The sequence below is a fragment of the Rattus norvegicus genome, chromosome 7 (genome assembly GCF_021556685.1).
Source record: "Rattus norvegicus strain SHRSP/BbbUtx chromosome 7, alternate assembly SHRSP_T2T, whole genome shotgun sequence".
Classification (NCBI taxonomy): Eukaryota; Metazoa; Chordata; class Mammalia; order Rodentia; family Muridae; genus Rattus; species Rattus norvegicus.
In genome coordinates this window covers 63150877-63170534 of record NC_141540.1, presented here as the reverse complement: position 1 = coordinate 63170534, position 19658 = coordinate 63150877, and the positions used below count along the sequence as shown (strand labels likewise).

General features: G+C 42.1%; 1 protein-coding gene and 1 pseudogene across 6 annotated transcripts in view; one reads left to right on the top strand and one right to left on the bottom strand.

Moving 5' to 3' along the window:
- Positions 1 to 1018: 1018 nt before the first annotated feature.
- Positions 1019 to 1805, bottom strand: LOC148004695 (swi5-dependent recombination DNA repair protein 1 homolog pseudogene; annotated as a pseudogene).
- Positions 1806 to 5853: 4048 nt separating this feature from the next.
- Rap1b (RAP1B, member of RAS oncogene family) overlaps positions 5854 to 19658 on the top strand; it is a 33291-nt gene continuing 19486 nt past the window's right edge. For 2 of the 6 annotated variants that reach the window (XR_015623778.1, XM_087555656.1), the window contains exons 1-3: positions 5854 to 6000; positions 10434 to 10632; positions 11796 to 11871. The gene's annotated coding sequence lies outside the window, so the exon portion shown is untranslated. The remainder of the gene's footprint in view (positions 6001 to 10433; positions 10633 to 11795; positions 11872 to 19658) is intronic. The other 4 variants (XR_015623777.1, NM_001412600.1, XR_015623776.1 and 1 more) reach the window with 2 other exon arrangements.

Genomic DNA, 19658 nt, shown 5'->3' with positions numbered 1-19658 from the left:
AAATGTATCTTGAAAGCCTGTTACATGATTAGCGTCATGCCAGATGCCAACAGTAACAAAATAAAAAACACGCACTGGGCAGTGGTGGCACACACTCTCAATCTCAGGACTCGGGAGGCAGGCCAAGTGGACTCCTGTGAACAGGAGGCCAGCCTGGTCTACAGAGCAAGTTCCAGGACAGCCAGGGCTACACAGAGAAAAACTCTGTATCAAAAGACCTAATTAATTAATTAAAACTAAAATCTTTAAAATATCAACGCAGTAACATTACATTGGTTTTTTTTTTTTTTAACTGTACGCATGTAAGTTTAATTAGCAGACAGATGTTAAGCAGATGAGGATAGGTCCACAAACTTAGGAGAGGCAGGTCACATTTATGCCACGTGACGTTTAGACATTCAACAGACTTCTTTTTATACTGAATATAAACCCTTTTGCCCCCCAAAATCAATGTATTAACCCTGGTTTCTAGAATTATCCAAACTTTGTTTTAAACACAATTTTAACTTTTTTATATTTAAATATTTTCTTTAGCAAACATATCCAAAATACTAAGCTTTGCTTTATAATTTTGTGTCAGAATATCCCAAATTGTTCAACATTCCTCCCTCTAAGTCACAACAACAGCTTAGATCTTTTTTCCCTTTTTTTTTTTATTATTAACTTGAGTATTTCTTATATACATTTCGAGTGTTATTCCCTTTCCCGGTTTCCGGGCAAACATCCCCCTCCCCCCTCCCCTTCCTTATGGTTGTTCCCCTCCCCATCCTCCCCCCATTGCCGCCCTCCCCCCAACAGTCTAGTTCACTGGGGGTTCAGTCTTAGCAGGACCCAGGGCTTCCCCTTCCACTGGTGCTCTTACTAGGATATTCATTGCTACCTATGAGGTCAGAGTCCAGGGTCAGTCCATGTATAGTCTTTAGGTAGTGCTTTTTTCCCTTTAAAACATTTCTCTTTTCATTGCCATTCTCAAAGATAGTCTGTCAAGGGGCCAACTGTACAGCTCAGAAACAGAGCACATTTTTTGAGGCCCTGGGTATGATCCCATTACCCCAAGAAGAGAGGGGGACAAAAGCCTGAAAAAAAATAACAGCATCAAACCCCTGTAAATTCTTCTTCACGTTTATCATAATGCAGCAATTTGACATCTGTCCCACAGTAGTGGATCAACTCAGTGAGGTCAGTTCCTCGTCCTCATCCTCGATGATCAATGGCCGCTGGCCACATTTCCACTTCTTAATTAAATCCTCTAACTCACTCATGTCATTCTTTATACATTTTGACTAACTTTAAGCTCTGGAGAAGGTCTTCCTTCTAAACCCGCCTAGTCAATTTTGCTTTTTCTTCCTTTAAACTTTGTTTAGTAGTCTTATATGCACAATCTTTTTGGAGGGCACTAGGTGGCCCAGTATCAAGTGACTTAGATTCACTTGCATTCTTATTCTCTGAGCTCTCTTTTTTCAGGTTCATTGTCTTTGTTTTCCAGGCTTTCTTGGGCTTTTGAACAACTTTCTTCTTTTGAAGATTTCTCCTGGCTCTGAAGGGGTCTGATCATTTTCTTCATTCTCCACATTAATATGCTTCATCACACTACAAAAAAAAAAAAGATATGAAGATCTTGCTTTCTTTAATCTTTCTTTAAGTGTTCCACTCATAGGTTGTTTTCCTGAACTATTCGAATGGGGTGATGGTGGATTCTCACTGGTCTGAGGGGTGTCAGGTGAAGTGGATGCTGAATCTGATGGGGTTTCCATCTTGGAAGGGATCTCCTGATTTCCTTCTTCCTCAGTCATGCTCACAGCAGAGATACGGTGTACACACAACCAGCATAGCGCCCACAGTACACTCGTAACATTGTTAAACCAGCCGTAGGCTTCTTTTAAGTGCCAGGGCTACTACATACTTTTCATACCCATGATCCTGGTTCAGCAGTGGTTTAAAAAAAAAAAGAACATTACTCTATGACAGATAAAAATTATATGGAAGGTACATTCTAGGTCCATGAGTAAAGGTTTTTGGTTTTGTTTTTTTTAGATTAAACTTTTGTGTGTGAATTGTGTATGACTTTTCCCTGAATGTATATATGTATGTGTACTACACACATGCCTATTGTTTGTAGAAGTCAGAGAGGGGCTTTGAACCTGGAACGGGAGTTGTAGATGGTTGTGAGCCACCATGTGGGTGCTGGGAATTGACCCTTGCTCCCCTACAACAGCAACAAGCTTTCTTAAGGTTTAAGATAGCTTAAGCCATCGCTACATCCCCCACCATAAGTAAAGTTTCATTGAACTACAGTTATATCCATTCTTTGTAATTATTTACATTAACTTGTGTGTGTGTGTGTGTGTGTGTGTGTGTGTGTGTGTACTTGTGCTATGAGTATGGAGGTCAAAGGGTAAATCAATTGTTGTGGGTGGGAGTCAATTCTCTTCTTCCACCTTGTGGGTCTTAGGTTATCAGGTTCGGTAGCAAGCCCTTTGAAGCAGTGAGTCATCTTGCAGGCTCCTCTGTGTTGTTTATTGGCTGCCTTCACATTACTGTTGGAAAGCTGAATAGCTGTTCACTTTAGAAGCTACAACACAGACCCTCTGTTCCAAAGACTTAAATATTTTCTACTTGGCCCTTGGCAGAAACAGTTTGCAAACCCCTGTTTAGAGGGACACCAAAGACAAAAGAAAAACAATACTGTATTATGAGATTCAAAAAAAGAAAGAAAGGAAGGAAGGAAGGAAAGAAGGAAGAAAGAAAAAGAAACACATTTAGGTTGACGTATCTGGAGGAGAAAGATTCTCTTTCCTAGAGAAAATAGATGAGCCTGGAGTGATGAGATGGTCTGGGCAAAGGCCTTTCAAACACAGGAAGTCACCAGAACCCAACAGAGGGTGGGAGAGTTACTCATTTGAGCCAAAGGAGACAAGTCCATCTTGTCCAGGCAGTTGGAAGTGAAGAAAAGGGTAACATGACTTGTTTCTTTGTAAAGAGTACTTGAAGGACTCTTAAGGAAGGGAGTGACTTACTGGGCGGACTTTAAGATAATTTATCTAGCAACAATGTGTAAAATGGGTCACAGTAGGCAGCTGGAAGCTACCAGGCGGCAAAGTTTCAGGAGCCAAGTTGTATCAAGAGGAGCCTGGAAGACTTTGTCCAACTGCGGCTCATAGATACAGCAGTTGAGGGACCATGAGAGTGGGAGTAGGGATGGGGGGATAGGGGAGGGTGACAGTCTGGAAGAGTGGGCAATTTAAAAGAAGGTGATACAATTAGCAAAGGAAAGGGAGAGAAAACAGGTTTGGTGACAATGGTAATGAGTTTGGTTTGCACACAAGTTAAACTGAAAGCTGCCTGTGGAAGTTATCCTGGTCTGTCAGGTAAATAGGACAAAGGGTTCAAATTCCAAAGTGAGTCCAGGGCTACAAGATGCAGAATCCTACAGTTCTCTATGCACCGATCCCGATTTATTACACGCTGCAATGGTTATCAGCCTACAGAGATGATAAAAGTGCATTAGCTTAAACAACTCTACAAATTCTGGCTTCACTCTTCTCTCAAAGGAAAAAAGCAATCAGCCAAATGTCAAAGTGTTTAAAAACAACAAAAACAGAGAAAAAATAAAGACAAAACAACCCATGGTTAATCAGTACTCTTGCTTAAAATGTCAGTCTTTCAGACTTGTCAATTTTTGATTCAATAATTGATAAGATAGGGGGCTGGAGAGATGGCTCAGTGGTTAAGAGCACTGACTGCTCTTCCAGAGGTCCGGAGTTCAATTCCCAGCAACCACATGGTGGCTCACAACCATCTGTAATGGGATCTGATGCCCTCTTCTGATGTGTCTGAAGTCAGATTTTATATATATAATCAGATTTTCAATTTATTCATTCATAGTTGATAATTCCAACAGATTATTCTCAAACTTGCCTTTAACAATTATATAAATAAATATAATAAACAACAATTATTAATAAATATAATAAATAACAATTATTGAAATAGGTAGCTCATTTACTTAAGTAATTAATATAAACTGTAAAACAGTTAGAAAACACTGTGATCAAAAACTGTTGTAGGGGTAGGAGGATGGCTCAGTGGGGCAAAATGCTTGTTACCCAGGCAGGAGAACTGGGAGTTCCAAGTTCCATCCACTTCCATTCCCCAATAGTCACATAAGAATCCAGAATGGTGACCTGCAATAGGGGGATAGAGACAGGAGACTCCCTGGAGATCGGTGGCCAGACACTCAAGCCAAATTGGTGAGGTTCAGTGAGAGACCCTGTTTCAAAATTACAAATTGGGGAGTGGTAGAAAATAACATGTTCACCTCTGGCTTCTATGTGCCTACACACGAGTACACAGCATGCAGAAGTACACACAACTGTTAATTTTGTGGGGTTTTGGGGTTTTTTTGTTGTTGTTTTCTTTTTTTGTTGTTCTAAAGGTTGAACCTACTACACTCTTGTTAGACAAGCATTGAACCATTGAGCTACATCCCTAGTACCCCCCCCCCCCTTTTTTTTTTACTTTTTGAGAATCTCACAAGCCCATTTAGGTTGGCTTTTACTTACTCTGTGGCACCAGCCAACCTAGAATTTGCCACGGGCCACCTCATGCTCAACCTCCAGAAGAGGTGAGCTCTTACAGACTTGTGTCCTGAGGCCCAGCTATAATTCTTTCTTATTCGCTCACTTAGCTCAGGTTAACGTAGTTGTCACTTCTCCGTTTCTCTTCTAGGGTTCGTAAAATTTCCCTACAGGGCCAGCTAAATCGCCTACTTCTGTCCAAGCTTCCCTCTCAAGTCGTTTTGCTCATCAAAACCTTTTCAATAGCTGGCAGTGGTAGCTCATGCCTTTAATCCCAGCACTCCATATGGAGAGGCAGGTGTATCTCTCTGAGTTGAAAGCCAACCTGGTCTACATAATGTAGCAAGGTCGGGCCACCCAGAAGGACTACACAATGAAGAGAGAGCATAATCAGAGCAGAAACAAAGTCTTCAAAACAAAGCTCTGATAGTATGATTCTCATACTAAAGGTGGCGGTGTGAAAATATTCTAATTATCTAAGTCTATGTAAATTCTTGTGCTCTTTAGAACAAGCCATTTTTGGACAGTGCTTTTCGGAGTCACATCATAGACTTACACCTATGAGTAATCTATAAAGTCACGAAAGTGCCCCAGGCGTGCTTTTCAATGAACTACATATTTTAATTCTATAAACTGTTCATTTAGGTACAGGCCATAAGCATGCTTTGGAATCATTCATTCGCGAACTGTGTCTGGCAGGGTAATTTGGACAGCTCGCCCTGCTTAACCACAGGCTGAAATACTTGTCAAACCCAAAGAAAGGCCATTTAAAAAATGAAAAGCTGCCCTCGCGCAGGCTCTTTCACTGCGCTCTGGGAGTGGGAACTGCTGCTCTGTTACTTCTCCAGCTACTTTCCCCAGCACAAAGGACCACGCGAACACGGACGGTCTGGGGGCGTTGGCGACTGAATTCCTGTGTGCACTTGGAGGCCCCGCGAAGGCTTCAGAGGTTTCCAAGCCCTGAGCTCTTCCTTATCCGCTGGGGTCGAGACAGATGCGGTCCGTTGAGGCTGACACCGATTCTGTCGGACAGTCAGCCAGTGGGGGCGAAGCTGACCGCAGCACGGAGGTGCATGGAGGGAAGGGTGGGCCAGGGCCAGAGCGGGCCGGCGAGAGCCCGGGCAAGGCCCACTGCGAGGCTAGCACGCCGAGACCCCGCCCCCTCAGCTAGGACCCGCCTCCCGTACCGCCCCTTCCCGGGCTGCGCTCCTGCGCGCCCCGCCCGCGGGCGGAAGCGAGAGCGAGGCTGAACGCCTGACGTCAAGGCGACACCGCCAAACCTCGCCCAGAGTCAGGCGTGGAAAGCAGCCTGAGCGGCGGCGACGGCGGCGGCAGCGGCAGAGACCGCCGTGGCGCCGGGAGCTGAAACCCGAAGGGAACGCGGGGCGACGGCGACGGCGGCGACCCGGTGACAGCGCGAGAGGTTAGCGCGGAGTGCATGCGTGGCTGCGAGGCTGGCGGGGGGCCGGGCGCCGGCTGAGTGGAGCGGTGGGGTGCGGCGCGGGCCGGGCGGGGCAGCCGGGGGGCCCCCGCGGCGGCGAGGGTGGCCCGGGCGTGCGGCAGGTGGCTGCGGGAGGCCCCCGCGCCCCTCGCTCGCTTCGGCGGGCGCGCCGCCTCCGGGCGGCCGGGGAGGATCCGCGGCCGCGGCGGGGGAGCAGCGCGCTTTGCGGAAGGGGTCAAATGTCTGAAATATGGCGGAGGAAGTGAGCGCCCGAGGAACCCCCACCCGCCTGCCCGCGGCCCCGCAGCCTTCCCCGCCGCGCCCCGCTCCCCGCCTGGGCGCCTGCTGCGGGGTGGGTGGAAGTTAGAGCGGAAACCAGAAAGTTGTCCTCTGCAGACACCCAGGCTTCTCCCGGCCCGGGGCCGGGCGGAGCAGCGTTGCGAGGGGGGAACCACTCCCCGGCGCCCCGCGGGCTCGAGCCTGACAGGGAAAAAGTTTGCCCGGATCGGGGCTGGCTTGCTTCATTTGTTGCGGGAAGTGGCAGGAGGAAGGCAGCGGAGCGAGCCCCACCTAGTCTGGCAGTCGCCACCGTGCAGAGGAAAAAAAAATGTTAAAGGGGCCTTTCCCTTCGTCAGCAAGAGGAAATCTCTTTTTTCTCTTGCAGAGAGAAAAATCCAGGAAGTTTGTCCTCTTCTCCTTTTTTCGCTGTCTCGATGTGTCTGATTCTGAAACTGACTTATCAGCGCCGTGAATTTGGGAACTAGGCCCTCGGGATTTTCCTTGGGGCGGAGTTGGGGGGGGAGGAGATGCCTTTGGAAGAAACATCTTCGCTTCAGAGTTTTGAGCAGATGGGTTTGCTTTCCTTTCGATTGCCCCCTCCCACCCTCCAATGCTTTAGAAAGATATTTTGGCCCCGCGACTCTCCCCACTCGTGTGAATACAAGCACTTCTTTATTACAGTAATAGGAACTCACATTTTTTTACTGAGTTGAAAGTTGACATTACAATGAAGGCTGGACTTTTAATATTTTAAAATCAATTGAGTCTCGTTGAAATGTTTGCTTTGCTGGCAGTGTGTATTAATATATACCGAGTGCCTCTAGCTTGTAAATTCATTTTTGTTTTCTTTTGTATAATTTGAACGTTGTTGAGACTTGCCTAAAAGGAGTTTATCTTAGCAAGAAGTAACTTAATTGAATGGAGAAATTCTTTTAATTTAAAGCTCTTACCATTCTCAAAACCTGATTTGAAGTCTGTGTATTCAGTCATACTAGAGCCATGGGTCTTTTTAAGGACCGGAAAGAGACTCTTTAAAATCATCTAGTCCCACCCTGTCCTGTCATGGAGGAGGAAACTAAGGCCTAAAATAGATTAGATAACCAGTTACCTGAGTCTGATGGTTTGTAAGGCAGTAGGCTATCCATAAAGGACAATCCACAGGACAAAATGTGTGTGATTTTTTTTTTTAAATGAATTACATCTCATAGAGGTGATTGGTCCCATTATGTTCTCTTCTCCAAGAGTGCCTTAGTTAGCTAAACGGTATGGAATAACCACTGGGTAGTGTCATTCCTTGGTTTTGGTTAGAGGAAGTTAATACTCTGGGTAGAAAATAATTTTACTTAAAGACACAGAATCCGGAATGACACTCTTGTTTGATATGATCCATACTTTTAATCTCTTAGTACATTATATTCCCTTGTACTTTCTTGTTTGACACAAAGTTCAACAACCTTATCTGTGGAAGCTGCAAAGGAAAATCAGAAGGACATAGAGTTGTTTGGGTTGTAATGTGCCTCCTATCAGAGTAACAGCTGAAGGGCCTGATGCTAAGCCGGCTTAATTTTTAGTCTGTGATCTGGGGCACCAGATGATGGACACGTCTTTCTCCTTTTTCTGTCTCTCTCACCACTGTTCTTTCCGTGGCTTGTATCACTTCCTGTCTTCTGTTACTGTTGTGTGTGTTTATCTGTTCTACCAAATTGTAAGGTCCAAGGATGGACTAGATTTCTTCTGCATGCCTCAGACTAGCATGTCGCTATTACATAGACACTCAATGGGTAAAAGTTAAGTTAAATGAAAACACCATGAGAACGGGAATTCTACTGTATTCTTAGTTACTAGCATTTTACCCGGGCACATAGTGATGTTTGGGACTTAAATTCAGAAACTAAAGAGAACAGTATAATCGTTTTAAAAAGAATTATACACTTTCTTCGGCAGTCTCTCACTTTACAAGATGATCATTTTTGTCATTGATCATTTATAATAACTGCAGTATTTTCTTTTGATCTATACACAGGAAGTGAGCCCTCTCACCAAAAAGCCTATAAGGTCTACCAAGTTGAAATAAAGAATTTTTTTTAAGATGGTGCCAGGCATGGTGTTTTGCAGCTGTAATCCCAGAAGTTAAAAAATTGAAGCAGGAGGATTACCATATATTCAAGACTAGCCTGGGCTAATGAAACCCAGTCTGTAAATAAATACATGAATAACTTGAGCTGTGTCTGTGAAGGTCTTTGAAGGCCTTCGTGGGCAAGCAGAGATTGATAAGATATAACTCTGCTTGCTGTTTTCAGTGTGAAGTCTTAGGATTGGCATGGAGAGCCCATGCCTGGTTCTTTGCTGTTTGTTTAAGCACTTCATAGTTATGGAAGGAAATTAACCTTTGAGAACAAACTGAGAGAACTTAGCTGATCTTACATCCACCTCCCAAGTATAGCTTACATTTAGCATTTTATAATTGAATATCAAGGAGATCTCCTGGATTTACATGTGTCATTCCCAGAAAATACATTTTAAGGGGTGGGCGATGATCTGAAGTGCTTAGATTGAAATACTGAACTAGGTTATTTAGTATTTATGCACTAAATAGTCAAAGGCTATTTCTCTTTAGCAATAACATATGTGGTCACTAAAACGTCTGTAAAAACTCATCTCTCTGACTGGGGATGTGGCTCAGTGGTCAGTGTTTGCCTCTCTTGTCCAAGTTGTAGGTTCAGTCACCTCACTGGAAAAAAACTCAATTTTCTAAGGCTTTTTAGTTGTGACTAAATATACTTTGTGAGTTTGATTTGGTTGGTTCATATGTGGTGTGTGTGTGTGTTGTTTTTATATTTGTTTGTGTTTTATTTATCTTGAACAAGAACAATGTCTTTAGTGATGGCTCGGTGCATTGTAACACTAAGTACGATTTTTATTCACCTGTCTACAAGCAGCGTTATGCCGTCTCATACTGAAAGCTAATCTTTATAGTACTTGTAGATATTTTGCAGTGGTGTTGAAAGGTTCTGATTACCACTTGAAGACTAAAGTCTTGAAATTAATTCCTTAGAAATCTAAAGAATTTACTGGGAACAGTAATTACAAAGAATAGACTAAAAGGCTGGAGATGGAGATGGCTCAGGGGTTAAGAGTGCTTATGGTTCCTGAAGAGGGTTCCCACCTTGAATTAGGTTCCCAACACCTATACCAGTTTCTTCACAACCACTTTTAAGTCTAACTCCAGGGATCCACTAGCCTCTCTTCTGGACTTCTCAGATACCCACAGGCAGGCGCCCTTACTCACACACAGATATACTCTGGTACACATGAATGAGAGAGACTAGAAGGAATTTATCCATTTATAGTAAAAGTTTGACTTGCTGGGTAATCTATTGTCCTTTGTTTGAAACCACTTGACTGGATTCAAAGATTGATCCCTTTAGCAATAGATTTTTGCAATACAATTTTATATTTTGAAAAAGTTAATTGGGGATTTTCTGTCACCTTAAAAATAGCACAATTTAAAAATTCACCAAGAAAAAATTTTTTACTTATTTTCCACACTTCATAAACACTGCTATGCTTACTCCTAATGCTCAAATTGAGGGTACACAGCAGTTGATTAAAGCCCTAAAACTTACAAAGAAAGAAATGAAAATTTAGGAGTATTTACAAGGTTTTAAAAGTATACTTAAATTTTCTAAAAATATGTGTAACACAGTAACAAAATCCCCATCTGTTTTTTATTATACAGAGTGGTAATATTCTGGAATATTGTACTTAAGATTGGTTTCATTGGAGATGCTTGAGTAGAAATACACTCATTTCTAGATTAAGAGTATCTTCTCTAACTACAGTGGGTTTGAATTCTTACGTAATCAACTGGTTATTAGCTACTGTTTCATACCATTGTGCCACCTTATATCGGTGAGGCTGTTCAGTCCAAGCAAGGTCAGGCCTTCCCGAGGTAACTGGATGGGTAACTCTTCCAGGGTTGGGATTGCCCTGAACTTGCCTCTGGCCCCCCTGCAGATAGCCAGTAGGAGATGTTAAAGGAAGAGAGCAACTATTACAAACATTGCAGAGTTAAAGGGGTTTTAAGTAGAAGATCTAAAATGTATTGCAGCAACTCTGTAATTTTTTTCTTCCAGCCGTGTGTGGTGGTCTGTACCTGTAATCCCAGCATCTGAGGAGGCAAAGAAAGAACACCCTTCTGTCAGCCTTTGCTGCACAGCAAGTTCCAGGCCAGCCTAGGCTACATGAGACTTGTGTCTCTACACTTTTTCTTTTTCTTTTTTTACTTAAACCATGCCTATTTTGAAAATAAAAAGGGACTTGATTGCTTCGTTGGTAGGTTCTCTCTCCCTCCTGTGGTTTTCCTCATTGCCTTGTGTGATAGGAAAAAAGATAAAAGCCATGTTCTGTCCACTTAGCAGTTTCACGTGGAGCTTGGGGAAGAAGTAGAAAGTTGGGCTCTGATTGTCTTCTGAAGGTCATCCTCACATTAGAATGTATTTCCTGTGCTCACAGTGATGATATGCAATGAGAAGGACTCAAACATGGGGCTTGGTACTTGTTAGACAAAGTACTAAGCACCATAGTAAATTGGGGGACTTTCTAAGTTCTCATAATGAAACTAGAGGTTTCAGTTAAAAAAATGCAAACTAATCACTTAGTAGTTTTAGACAGTAAATACCCTGTACGTTCCATTCAGTACCCTGTGTTTTAAGTTAGCTTGGTGTGCTAGTAGGACATTATCTTTTTTTTTTTAATTTATTTATTTTATTTATATGAGTACACTGCTGCTGTCTTCAGACACACCAGAAGAGGGCATCAGATTCCATTACAAGTGATTGTGAATCACCATGTGGTTGCTGGGATTTGAACTCAGGACCTCTGGAAGAGCAGTCAGTGCGCTTAACCTCTGAGCCATCTCTCCAGCCCCGGACATTATCTTTTTTTTTTTTTTTTTTTTTTTTTTTTTGATTCTTTTTTTCGGAGCTGGGGATGGAACCCAGGGCCTTGCGCTTCCTAGGCAAGCGCTCTACCACTAAGCTAAATCCCCAACCCCGAATCCCGGACATTATCTTAATGTATTAGATACAGATACAACCTGTGATTTTTAGGTAATGGGTTAACTTCTCAGTAATACAACTCCAGCACTCTGTGAAATCTTAAATTTTGTATTATACAGATAAAAAAACGGACAAGGACAAAATATATGCTTCCCTATTACTAGTTTTTATTAATCTTAGAATTTCCCTAATTTGGAGATACTGCACAAATTCTGCATTGGAATTTAGCTGAGTTTTCAGGTGTTTGGCTTTACCTTTTTGTTAAAATATTTGCAATATGGAAGGTAAGGAGAAAGAGTCTCTTCTCTCCGCTGAACTAATGCTTGGGGAAAACATGTCCTTTCCTCTCTGAAGTTTGTTCTTTCTTGCTTTCCTTGGCAAGATGACATGGAGATGTTGAACTTGAGGATTAAGTCTCATTTGTAAATGTTTTTACAGATCATCAGACATCCTCATAATTCTCACTCTAGAGCATCTCTTCTCCAGCATTTCGTAGGATCCTTGAAAAGCACAGGTCAGTGAACAGTGGCTTGAGGAGTTGTTTTGGAGCAGTTAATTTGTTTTTGAGAAAAGGTATGATTGTGTTGCCCAAGCTGGCCTCAACCCTGCCATCCTCCTGCTTCAGCTTTGAATGTGCTGACATAACATTTGTATCCCCATACTTGAACTTTAAATATGAATCATTTTGCTCATTGATTTTCAAATTATAATCCAAGAAATCCTGCAGATAGCTTAGTTTGCAGGTACAGGGCTGCTATTGGTGATGATGGTGATGACGACTCTAAGATACCCTTGGCCTTTTTTTTACTGTATTAGCATTTGTTTCTACGTTGCAAGGCCAGCAGTGAGCTTATGACTTAATGAACTGGATTAGAGCTCTGGTATATTCTTTACTGCCCTGATTGTTTAGAAGAAAGAAAAAAGTTCCAACTAAATGTTCTTGAAGTTGTTTGAAAAGTGAACTCTCCCTGTGTACAGGTCTTTTTAATATGACTCCAGAAAAAGTGATTAAGTCTCAGGAGCTGAACCAGCCATTTGTTTTTAGGTTTACTTTTATTTTGTACATGTGAGTATTTTGCCTGCACGTTTGTGTATGTGTGCCCTCAGAGGTCAGAGAGGGTGTTGAATCTTCTGTAACTGGAGTTGAAATGGATGATTGCGAGCCACCACCTGGTTGCTAGGAGTTGAACTGTCCTCTGCAAGAGCAGCAAGTGCTTTTAACTCCTGACTCATCTCCCCTGTTCCCTGAACTGCCCATCTATGTACGAGTGTCTGAAGGTCTGTGCACTATGAGTGCAGTGCCCTTGGCTGCCAGAAGATGGCGTTGGATTTCCTTGGACTGGAGTCGGACTGTCTTGTGAGAATGCTGGGAATAGAACCCTGGTCCTCTGGGAGGGCAGCCAGAGTTCTCAACTGCTGAGGCATTACTCCAACCCTGACATTGTTGAAAACAACACACCTGCTTGTTGTCTTAGGGCACGTAATAACAGTATCAATGGATGATTTTAAATAGCTCTTAAGCAAAAATTGGGGTCTTGGAAAGCTTTCTCAGCATTAGGCCCTTGATACTTGATAGTCTTAGTGTTGAGGGAAACATCTTTCTGTGAAACTAAGGGACATTTGAAGAAAGTTCACAATGAAATTAGCCATTACTAGAGATGTATGTAAAATGACCAGTACAAGATAGAACAAGAAGTCTTGAGTGCTGGGACTGTGTTTCAGAATCCTTACTGATCTGTAATTGGCTTAGTGGAGTTTCTTTGCAGTCTTCTCTGGGCAGTCCGTTACATTTTTGGTCACATAAACTTAGATAATTACTTCTTTAAGCTTATTTCTGGTTTGGCTTGTCACTTCTTTTGCCTCTGGCCTCCGACTCCTGAGCTTTTGTGGTCTGAGCAGCTGTGGCTACTGACAAGCTTCCACTATACCAGCTTTATATTGGTTTTAGTTTTGTTTCTTTGGCATGAGAAATTTTGGTATATCTATATAAAACAGATATTTTTTAAAAGAGGCTTCAGGATGGCAGTATTTTTCCTTTTGAAAAACTGCTATTTCTTTTCTGTGCTTATGATTAGGAACAGTTGTGGCAACCTTGTTAACAGTGAGAAGTTGTTTGTTTTTTAAATTTATTTAAACTGTGAGAAGTTTTAAAAGATTAGAATAATCTAGATCTAGATCTATTAACTAGCTTCAGGTTGTGAAGGCAGCTAGGAAAGTGAAAGAGCAAATTGTGGGAGCCCTATTAAGTCGTAAGTCGTCCTAACTTACGTTTTAGTCCAGGGGTCAAAACTAAGGGTCTAAGATAGGAGGAATCCAAAATTTCCCGGGCCTTCAGCTCTCGTCTTAGAGTGGAAGGAGAAAGAATGGCCATGAATTGTAGCTAGTCCAGTAGTAACTACCAAGGTGGGCCACCTGGGAAACTTACAGATAGAAAAAGACCCTAACCCATAACCTCTTGGAATCTATTTAAACTACGAAGGAACAGATTGACCTATTCTACATACTTTTATAGAAAGTGGCGTCTTTTTTTTTTTTTTTTTTCACATGATTAGCCTTGCCAAAGCAGGACCTGAAAAAAAGCAGGGTTAAAGACACCCAACAAGGTAGTTCAGCAGGGATAAAGGCACCTTCTACGGAGCCTGAGTAGGATGCTTAGAGCCCATGTGGTGGAGACAACTGACTCCCATCGGTTGTTCTCTGACTTCCCGTACACAGCATCGCATGCTCTTGTGCATGCATGCACACACACAATTTAAAATTTAGTTAAAGCTGCTCAGCTATTGGGATCTGGGATTGCTCTTGCAGAGGACCTGGGCTTGGTTCATTGCTGCTATATACAACTCAAGCTTTAGGAGTCTGATGATTTGAGCACAAAGCACTCTCATGCACATACCTACCTACACACATACATAATTAAAAATAAAAAATAAGTTGGTTAAAAACCCAGACTTGTTCCTTTCCACTGAAACCTTTAGTAAAAGGCAGAGGTCCGTGTGACCCGAAGAGAGTGCTCTCAGGAGGACAGTTGACACTGAGAACAGGGTTAAGTACTAAAGAACTTCTGCCTACCTGAGCTGACCCCAGTTTGGGAGGAGACATAGGGAAACACTCTGCTGCTGCTTGTATTAAGTGCTCAGGTGTTCTAACAGTTCTCAATTATAGAACATACTGATATCAAATTTTATGTCCAGGACATTCATCACAGGCTGCCACTACATACTATTTATGCAGTCCTGGTTACTAACTTAAAAAACAAACATGAGATTTGTTCCATTTTAGCCAGTTTTATAATTTGTGCTTTCCCCCTTCAGGTAAGCACTATCACTTGAATCATAGGCCTTCCTGGTAGCAGTGTTGTGGTTGTTGTTGTTGAACTTTTGGAGCTTCCTTCTGTACCAGAGGCTAGCCTTAAACTGAAAATCCTCCTGCATCTGCTTCCTGATGGGATTACAGGTGTGTACACCATGGCAGGCCTTTTGCAAGCTTTTAGTGACAAAAAACGTATACCCTTCCCTGGAGGGTGTAGTGCTCCTGTCCGTTGGTGAGTCTTTTACTGACCTTGAGTTTCTGGCAGTCCTGCCTCAGCCTCCTGAGTCCTGATATTACAGGAACTGTCACCAGGACTGCGTTTGCTGTTTATAAGAAAGTGGTGGCCTTGACAGTAGCCAAGAAGGTCAGACGAGCAGGAAGTGGGGCAGATGAGAGGGTGCGGAAGAGTTCCGGTTCAAAGGTGCAGGGCTGTGAGTAAGCACTTCAGACCTACAGGAGAGTGAAAGCCTTGATTCCCCCACCCCCACCCCTCTAGGATCCTATGCAAAGATTTACTCTGCACTCTCTGCCACCTTAAAAGTCTGGTATTGAGGCCTTTGTCACTCACGACTGGTGGAGGTGACACTGCATTGGTTCCCAACAGAACCTGCTGTAATTGCACATTAGATGTTTACAATAGGCACCCATTTCATTGTCCTTCATGTTTTATCAACTCCTTGGAAAATAAGGATGAATCAGAAATGATATACTTAGCAGTTTTGTTCCTTTTTTTCTTTTTTTTTTTTTTCATCTTTATTAACTTGAGTATTTCTTATTTACATTTCGATTGTTATTCCCTTTCCCGGTTTCTGGGCCAACATCCCCCTAATCCCTCTTCCCTTCTCTATGGTGTTTCCCTCCCCATCCTCCCCCCCCCCATTACCACCCTTCCCCCAACAATCACATTCACTGGGGGTTCAGTCTTGGCAGGACGAAGGGCTTCCCCTTCCATTGGTGCTCTTACCTGGTTTTGATTCTTTTTTTTTTTTTTTTTTTTTTTTTTTTTTTTTTTTTTCTTTTTTTCGGAGCTGGGGACCGAACCCAGGGCCTTGCGCTTCCTAGGTAAGCGCTCTACCACTGAGCTAAATCCCCAGCCCCCCTGGTTTTGATTCTTAAAATTAGGTCTGGTTGTGTAGCCAAAGCCCAGGCTGAACTGTAACTTTTCATCCTCCTGCCTCTGAGCCCTCTGAATTGGCATTACAGAAATGTTAGTTATTTCAAGTAGTTGTTAAACTTTGATTTCTGTCTTACAGCCTTTTGTTTTTATTGTTACAGTTTTGGGTTTGGGTGGATTTCATGTTTTGGCTGAGCTAAGGCCTTCTTCTATTAGCCCAGAGTGCTCTAGAACATACTGTGTAACCCAGGCTAGGCTGCACTTCATTTTGAGACAGTTTTTCTGCTGTGTGCAGTCCTATAGTCTGATTATTTGGGGTTTAGTGGTGTTCTGGATTTCAGTTCTCTCCCTGGTAATGTCTGTGACTCTTCAGGTGCTTATCTTTCTAGGGGAAAGGTTCAGCTTTAATAATTGAGGCTTTTCGGGGTTCTTGGAGTCTTATGGTACAGTTTCTGTGCCAATCATATCTGATTTTCTTGTTTTAATATTTACTGATATGGATGTGCCTGGGTGTGTGTGTGTGTGTGAACCATGTTGGTATAGGTGTCTGCAGATGTCAGAAGAGATGAGCAGAGCCCTGGAGCTGAATCACAGGGAGTTGCTAGCCACCCGGTGGTGGTGCTGGGGCTTAGGTCATTTGCTGGAGTGATAGTGATACATGCTCCTAATTACTGACCTGTCTGTCTCCAGTCCTCCATTCTTAAAACTTTTTGAAAATAAAAAGCTATATAAAGAATTGAACACTTTTTCTTTATTGAGGATCATCATAAGCCGCTACTCACTCGCACTCCTCTTTTGAAAGTGTTAAGACTGATTATATTTAACTATTGCTTTCGGTTGTTTTTTTCCTGAGATGGGGTTTCTCAGTTTATAACCTTGATTGGCCTAAAACTTTCTATATAGACCAGGTTGGCCTAGAACTCAGACCTCCTCCATCCCTGGATTGTTGATAGGTATTTTCATTCTGAGACTTGGGGGGTGACTGTTTTCTAGTGTAGTGAGGATGTCAAAGTACTGTGCATATGAAGCATGAGTGGTTGCACTAAATACAGCAGAACTAGACTCACATTGGGGCTTAGGTAAAGTAAAAGCCATTTATAACAGTGCAGGGTTTGCCATCAAAGCAGATGTGAAGCCTGGTATATTTAGGATTGTTTAGAAATTTAGAATTAGTTTTGAGATGGATTAGAAAACTTTTGTTAATGATGTCTTCTTTGAAAAAGACATTATTAGGTTATGAAGATGTTACTTTCAAGCACCTTGAAAACAGTCTACTAGAAACTCACAGACTGCCTGGAGATCAGCAGTGGGTATCTCCTCATTCCCTCTGCACCTTAAGTTCTCAGGAAGAGGCTTCGCTGAAGCGAGCCTGTACATTCTGCTAATCTGAATGGCCAGAAAGACACAGGGATGCTCCTGTCTCCCCTCCCACTCCCATACTGGGCTTACTCAGGCTTTTATGAGGAGGAGGCTGGGGTTCAAGCCCAGGTTACTATGCTCATACCACAGTGTACTGACTAGCCATTTCCCCAGCACTCCCAAGGAATATTTAAAGCTGACATAGGCTGCAAGGCACAGTTTGTCGGTGAGTCTTCAGGGTTCTTAGTGTTGAAGAACCTCCCGATGCCATAGTTAACAAGAGTCCATTTAGAGATAATTAAGGCTAACATGTGTATATTAGTGCCTGTCATTTGTGGGTTGTTGTTGTTTTAGTTTAAAATTGAAACAGTTTTTAAGTCTTATAAACTACCATATCATGTCATTTATTTCCTTAGAAACCATGTCCATAAGGTTATAAAATCCATTTAGTTATAAATAAGAACTCAGTGTAAGATTAGAATAAGAATATTGTAAGATGGGGTTGGGGATTTAGCTCAGTGGTAGAGCTCTTGCCTAGCAAGCGCAAGGCCCTGGGTTCAGTCCCCAGCTCCAGAAAAAAAAAAAAAAAAACACAAACACAATTCTGTTTAAAAACCTACAATGGAGAGCTGGCAAGACAGTCCCCCAGGAAGGATCCATGTGCTAGGAGACCCAGTTCCCTAAAGTTGTCCTCCATTTCCCACATGCAAACCTTGCTGCATATGCACTCGTATGTATATGTATGCGTGCATACATGAATATACAAGCAGTAAAAGAATTTTTTAAAATCCTTCATGTGGGGCTTGGCAGTTGAGATCACTTATTGCTCTTGTAGAGGACCCAGGTTCAACTCCCAGCATTCACATGGGCATCTGACACCTACCCTTCTCTGACACCCTTGGGCACCAGGCATGCAAGTGGTTCAATACATTATGTCAGCAAACACTTGTGACCATAAAATAAAATCTAAAGGATTTTAGTTTTTAAATCCCTGTCAGAACCACCATGTATAGGGACAAGAAGTAAATAGCTGAAGTGTATTGTTTGAAACTCAGAATTGTTAACAGGAAGTGTCTGTCCACATTTCCTTTGTCTCTGTGCTCTGTTGATTGTGAAAGACTACCATCCATACTTTTCACTTGATATATATGCTAATGTTAAAAAATGGTAACCTGAGTCTATGGGACTTGGGGGTGAATAGACTTAGAAGGAAATGAATGTTTTAAAGAAAGCTTTTAAAAGGTTCCTCTGCTTTTATTTCATGTGTATTTGCCTACCTGTGTATGTGACTGATGCTCTCAGACACCAGAGAAGGAATCAGAGCCTCTGATCTGGAAAGGGAGTTGGAGATGCTTGTAAGCCACTGTGTTGAGTGCTGGAAGATGAACCCCATCTTCCCAAGTACAGCAAGAGCTCTTCACTGAGCTAGTTCTCCATCCCTCACACATTTTGCTAACCTAGCAATTATGCAGGTAAATGAAGTGTTTTATGTGTGTTCATTTAGGGAAACAGTTTATGGCAACCCCTTTTTCTTTCTTTCTTTAAGATTTATTTGTTTTATGTATGAGTACACTGTCGCTGTCTTCAGACACACCAGAAGAGGGCATCAGATCCCATTATAGATGGTTGCGAGCCACCATGTGGATGCTGGGATTTGAACTCAGGACCTCTTGAAGAGCAGTCAGTGCTCTTAACCTCTGAGCCATCTCTCCAGCCCCCCTTTCTTTTTCTAAGTGGCCTTTACTGAATATCAAAGGCATCTTTGAATAAACCAAGAAATATAAAAGAACTGTTAAATTAATCAGGCCAATGTCGATAAGTGGCTAGCATAAGCTACGGATTAGATTGGAATATTAAATTAGTAGAAAACTATGGGGAGCACTTTTGCTTCCACTGCTTTTGTTTCATGATTAGTTTTCTCTTGTACTTTTGGCAGATTTACTAGTGAGTTAACATTAGGAACATCTTGGTCTTGAAGTTCCTTTTAGAATGTGTATATATGTAATTGTGCATATACGAGTCCACAGCCTAAAACTAAGGCATTCTCTTAGCTTCTTGGTGCATTTGGGGGACAGTCATATTAAACATGTCATTTTGTCCCAGTTATGTGGTAATGAGAAATGAAATTTCTATAGCCATTGTTCCTAGACTTGTGGAAGACAGGAGATATATATATATATATATATATATATATATATATATATATATATATATATACATACACATACATACATATACATATATATACATATATACATATATATACATATATGTATATATATATTCCTGAATTCAGCCTTTTGCTGAAATAGGCTATAAATGATGTTTTTAAAGTTTAACCATCCTTGTGTGAGGTAGTATGTTGTGAAAACTAGATGTTTATATTAAAAAATATGTGTGGTATTTATCCACTCACAGAAATGGGTGTGATTTGTTAAAAAATCCCTACCCTTTTTTTTCTTTTCTTTTTTTTCGGAGCTGGGGACCGAACCCAGGGCCTTGCGCTTACTAGGCAAGCG